The sequence below is a fragment of the Giraffa tippelskirchi genome, chromosome 1 (assembly GCF_054371585.1).
Source record: "Giraffa tippelskirchi isolate mGirTip1 chromosome 1, T2T-mGirTip1v1.2.pri, whole genome shotgun sequence".
NCBI lineage: Eukaryota > Metazoa > Chordata > Mammalia > Artiodactyla > Giraffidae > Giraffa > Giraffa tippelskirchi.
Genome location: NC_137275.1, coordinates 129,227,998 through 129,234,008, shown reverse-complemented (window position 1 = coordinate 129,234,008; position 6,011 = coordinate 129,227,998).

Genomic DNA, 6,011 nt, shown 5'->3' with positions numbered 1-6,011 from the left:
ACAGGGAAGAAACAACACTTATTGCATGTTCTGTGTCTTCTTGCTGGACACCATCTTTCACCACCTGAAAACCCAATCCAAATAGATTTTCCCTGCAGGGTGGGAGAGGGCTGTCCCAAGAGGCCAGTCAGACATCACTGGTGACTAAGTCTGAGCTCAGACAACAGACATGAACAACACAACAGTCCTGTGAAGGTCTCAACAGGTAAGAGGGAGGGTGGTCCTGTCCCTCAGGGAAGACCTGCAGAGCAGTCAGGGGAACAGGTGCTGGGACCCCTTCCTCTCTGAGGATCTACCACATGCAGCCTGCTGTACCCACCGTCTTTCCTGCTGGAAGGCGCAGAGCCCACACCTCTGGAAAATGCTTCCTTCTGTGAGAATCCACCTTATTTAGCCTGAGAGAGGGGAACGGGCACCATCTTGGAGGCCAGAGACCTAGCATTGCACCCAGCACTGTTGGCATCTGTGACCTTGTCCATGTCCCTTCCGTCTCTGAGCCCAGCGTTCCCTCCTGTCAAATGGGAGAACTGCTGGCCAGAGTGGAAGGCCCACTCCCACACTAACATCCTCAGAGAAAGACGAATCACCCCCTGAGAGCCCAAGAATAAAGTGCTCCAGAGGTGAGGTGACCATCCGCTCTGGTTGGTCTGGGACAGTCCTGGTTGACTTTTATTGTCCTGGATTCCTGCCTGGTGTGTCATTGTTCAATGGAGTATTATTCAGAATCCCTCTACAAGAAGCCAGGACAAGACTGACACCCCTCCACTTGGACTTCCAGCTCCTGCCAGCTTCCTGGTTTGTGAGTCACATGGGCAGTGAGTGAATTTTCAGTAAACTTGAGGCTAAAACCGGAAGATGACAAGGCTTGACCTCTGTCTCCTTCCCAAGCTTTTCCTGCCTTGGTGTAACCCTCTCAAAGACAGTGTGTGCGGCTCTCCCTGGGATGCTGGAATTCTAGCAGTCACAAGCAACTCAGGAGAGCTGAGTCCTGCTCTGGGGTGGAGCAAAGGGATGGACTGTTGCTGCTCTAGCAGGTGGTGCCTGGCCTGTAAGAGTCATGAGGCCACCTGGCCACCAGAAGGCCAGTGGGGAAGCAGGAGTGGCAGGCAAAGGGTATATTTGTGATGTGCAGGACCTCGAAGGCAGGAATCTTGTTCAAGGGCTCAGAGGCAGCAGTTGGAGCAGACTTGCTGCAGCAAATTTGCCACTTATTGGAGGGTGTAAACCTGCAACTATTTATCTTGGTGTTTGCAACTGCATTTTCAGTTTTCAATACACCTATAGCAGCAATGAGTTCAACAAAAAAGGAAAGTGCGTGAGTTATGAAAATGTAAGGATCTAGACTTCCTCTTTTTCAAGAAGGTTAATGCAAATGGTTCTCTGCATTTACCAACCACCCTGAGAACCATACTGGTGTTACTGAAAACAAGACAAAAATCTGCTCCAGGATCATCAGCATGTAACTCAAAAGAGTGTCTAAAGTCCTGGCGAAACATTATTCTGCATGTTTCTGACAGGGTGTTTTTTGGATGAGATTAACATTTGAATCTGTAGATGGAGTAAAGAAGATTGCCTTCCTTAATGTGGTTGGGCCTTGTCCAATCAGCTGAAGGCTTAATAAATCAAAACCCTGACCTCTTGAGTAAGAGCAAAATTATTGGAGGGATATAGAGGCTGGAAGAGGAGGAACCAGGAAGGAAGCTATTAAAATAATTCAAGCCAAGTATAATATTAACTATCAGGTATGTAGTACACAAATATTTAGTAAGTACCTACTGTGTGCTAGCAACTATTCTGAGCCTTGAGAATACTGCACCAAACAGTAAAAAAAGAGCCCCTGCTCATGAAGTTTATAATCTGGTGGGACAAGAGAAAGTCAGTGAATTAACAAGCAAATATTTGATGTAACATGATAGTTGGTGATAGACAGGGAGGCCTGGCGTGCTGAGGTTCGTGGAGTCGCAAAGAGTCAGACATGACTGAGCAACTGAACTGAGCTGAACTGATGACAAGTTACATGAGTTGAACATATACTGTGTGCCAGGTACTCTTGTAAGCACTTGATGTGTAGTAACATTTTATTTTCATGACAATCCTATGAAGTGGGTACTATTATTACCATCACCATTTTACAGATGAGAAAGCCGATGGGCAGGGGCTAAAAAACACCAGGCAGCCTAGATATAGATCATATTCTTCACCTCCCCATTTTACTGCCTTTCAAGTATTGGTGGCCTGGCAATGGCAGGGGGTAGTGAGAAGTCCACAAGCAGGGGCCTTCCTCTCCCCAGACCAGATATCCTGAGTCCTTCAGCCTCCCTGCTCTCCTCCACTCCAACAGCTCCTGAGCACTCATTGTTTTGCATCATTTTGCACTCCTGGTACTCGTTTGCAACTCCTGCCAGCCTACAGTTCCTTTGAGAGCCAGGAGCCATTGTACATCTGTGATGTCTTCTTAGACCTTCACAAGGTGTCAGGCACACTGTATGTGTGTAGACCTGAGAGCATTGCCAAAAATCACCAGTTCAGCAAAATGTGGCTGTGTGGATAGAGTAGAAAAAGAAAATCATGATGGGAGAAGTCCTTTAAATGCATTCACACAGTGTTCTCTGTTTTTAAATGAGAGAACTGTTTTATCAGTAAGACATGGAATTTTCATTAATGGGTGATAAATCAAGTCCTCAGCCTTCTTGCCCAGGATACTCAGACTGGAGCGGGCTCTCAGTCCCTGGTCGGCCTCACAGAAACTCAGGTACAGGGCTAACAACAGAAATATTGACATTACTTCACAAGGACCTGACACCTATAGGCTTACAAAGTAGCCCTACATCTCAGCGCACACTTACAGTTTTGACTGCCCAGATCAAAAACTTCTTCTTTGAAAAACTGGTCTCCACTGCCTGCACCTACCAGAGGGTTCTGATGGAGGCTCTCAGCCTTAGTCCCTCCCTGGCCAAAGGAAGAGCACATTCCACAAGTGGACCAGTACTAGTACACCATTGCTCTGGGCCACAGTGATTGGGCCAGGCATGGGCACATGACCCAAGCTGGACCAATCAAAATGCTCCATAGTCACCCCACCTACCACACCTCCAGCCCTGATGATTGATTCAGGTGTTTTTCTACTTAGAGTTGCCAGGGTTCCCTCCCTTTTGGTGGGAGGCTATAAGGATTCTAGGAGACTGATATTCTAGCAGCTAAGATTCCAGGCTGAGAGAAGGAAGACACCATGCAAAGGGAAGCAGAAGAGACAGAAGAGAGGTTGCTCCTTAATCCAATCGCCTGGGAGACAGCTCCACCCTGTCAGGGGTTTGAGCCAAGGAGCACACACCCATTACTTGATTGACGTCAGTAAGCTGGCAAGGCAGGGAATGCTTCTCCCATGACAGATGAAGAAACTGAGGCTCACACAGGTGAAATGATTACTCAAGGTCACTTGACTAATGGCGGCGTGGGGGGGTGAAGTCATGACAGACGCATCTAGAGCTCCAGCCTCTAGAAGAGAGCTTTTGTCATCTCTACTGCCTCAAGAGGCAGGGTCCCTGTAGCCAAGACCACCGCCCTGCCTGCCTGTGTAATGGCTCCTGGGTTTAAGCCACACTTTTTGTTCTGGACTCTGAGCCAGACCACAGTATCCACTCTTAGATGGAAGACTATTCAGGGGCCAGGGGACAGAACCCGAATAGTCTCTTCTATGAGAACTTGGACTTTTAAAGTCAAATGGGCGATTTGAGCAATGCTGACCTGACTTTATCCATCATTATCATTCCCTCTTCAGAAAACACTCACCCCAACAGCAATGTCATCATACCCAATTTCATTCAGTAGTCTCTGCTATAAAATTCATCAAGTCCAAACTTCTGTCAACCATTCATGCTTTATTATTACAGCTCTCTGTGATGGTACTTTTAAAATGTCCTCCAAAGGACCCCAGGACTTTCTGACATTTTCTGTAAAGTTCTTTCATACCAGCTCCAAAGGTTGAGGAAACAGACACCATCCCCAGTGCCCACATTTTTGAAACAAGGAGCAAGGTAACCCTGGTAACCTTTCTGAAAGTGAAAGTATTAGTCACCCAGTCATGTCTGGCTCTTTGTGACTCCATGGACTGTAGCCCACCAGGATCCTCTGTCCATGGCATTCTCCAGGCCAGAATACTGGAGTGGGCTGCCATGCCCTCCTCCAGGGGATCTTCCCAACCCAGGGATCAAACCCACGTCTCTTGTATGTCCTGCATTGGCAGGTGGTTCTTTACCATCCCACCTACTGCAATCTTCTGAGAACTTGGCCTCGTAGTTTCCAGCCTAGGTTCCAAGGCAGAATGAGAGCAGAGACATAGTTTTCTGAACGTGCTACAATATTGACATGTATACACTATCATGTGTAAAATAGATAGCTAGTAGGAAGCTGCTGTATAGTGCAGGAAGCTCAGCTAGGTGCGCTGTGATGACCTAGAGGGGTGGGATGAGGGGTGGGAGGGAGATCCAAGAGGGAGAGGACCTATGTACACTTACGGCTAATTCATGTTGTACAGCAGAAACTGACACAACATTGTAAAGCAACTATACTCCAATTGGAAAAAAAAAAAAAAAAGATGGTATTCTCCAGGCACCATCATCCCAGAAGAGTTTCTTGGGAGGCTGTCCTTCCTATGGATTTCAGATTTCCAGCACAATCTGGAAATGCCACCTCCATGATCCCTGTGCAAAGGAAGTGGTACAGCTAGAAAGAGTCCCTTCTGTAAACCAGCCTTTGGTGTTTTCTTCTGGAAGACTCCAAGTGCCTCTAACGTTTTTGTGACTAATTTAGGCCATATAGGTGAACAAAAGCTTTGGAACTCTCCTAGCGAAAGGATAGAGCTGTTGCTGAAAGGTGGGCAGCGCTGCTCAAGATTCTTTGCAAGAAGCACTAATGTGGGTCAGCAGCTACTGTCTCCAGGACAAAGCCAGTTGGACGTCTTAGTGTCCTGAGGAGACTCGCTTTCAGACTCTGAACCAGGAGGTTGCTGGTGATCGGGACTCAAAGCCCAGAATTATCACCAGCCTTCAGGTGAAACTGAGATAAACTGACAGCTTCATGGAGTAGCCACAGCTAGTGCGCTAAGAAGGGCACCAGCTGTTCAGCTTCTCAAAGGGCCGTGTCATCCCAGACGTTTCTTGTGGGCCACCTCCCATTCTCATGGCCTCACCTCAGATTCCAGCCAAGTCTACAGTAACTGCTCCATGCCGATTCTGTCCATTCCATACTGCCAGTCCTTACTCCAATGTTTGCCAAATGTCCCCTGCTTCCTGCCTGGGGACTTTGCTCCTGTCACAGCCTGAGGCACTGTCAGGAACCATGCACATCCTGGAAGTGCGGGGGGCCTAACATCCCATAGAACACTCCAGCCAATGCAGGGAGGGGGCCTGTGGCTAAATACTTCTTCCTTTCATCTCTCAGGCAGACCATTCTGAGACACCATCTATGGGGCTCCTCAGAAGGTCCCATGGAATCAAGCACTAGTCGCCCACAGTAGTGGACAACTCAGAGACACACCTAAATATTGGCTTTCCCTCCTCTGTCTTCCCTGTTTGGGCTTCATTTCTGCTTTTTGAGGTCACTTCTCAAAGAAACTATATGCTGCAAGCAAGCCTTTGTCTTAGGTTCTGGTTTTAAAAGGAACATAGGCTAAGACATGAATTTATCTTTGGGTTCCCATATACCAGCACTCCTGGAGAACGAAATGGCTACCCACTCCATTATTCTTGCCTGGAGAATTCCATGGACAGAGGATCCTGGCAGGCTATAGTCCATGGGGTCACAAGAGTTGGACACTACTGAGAAACTGAACCACCACCACCATACCAGCACCAGCTCTGAAGTTTCAGTGACTATTGCTGGGTAACAAATTATCTCCAAAATTAATGGCTTAAAATAACAATCAGGATCGTTCTATTTGGGCAGGGTTCATATGGACCGCTTGTCTCTGCTCCACATGGCATCAGCTAAAATAGCTCAACTTGGGCTGAAGG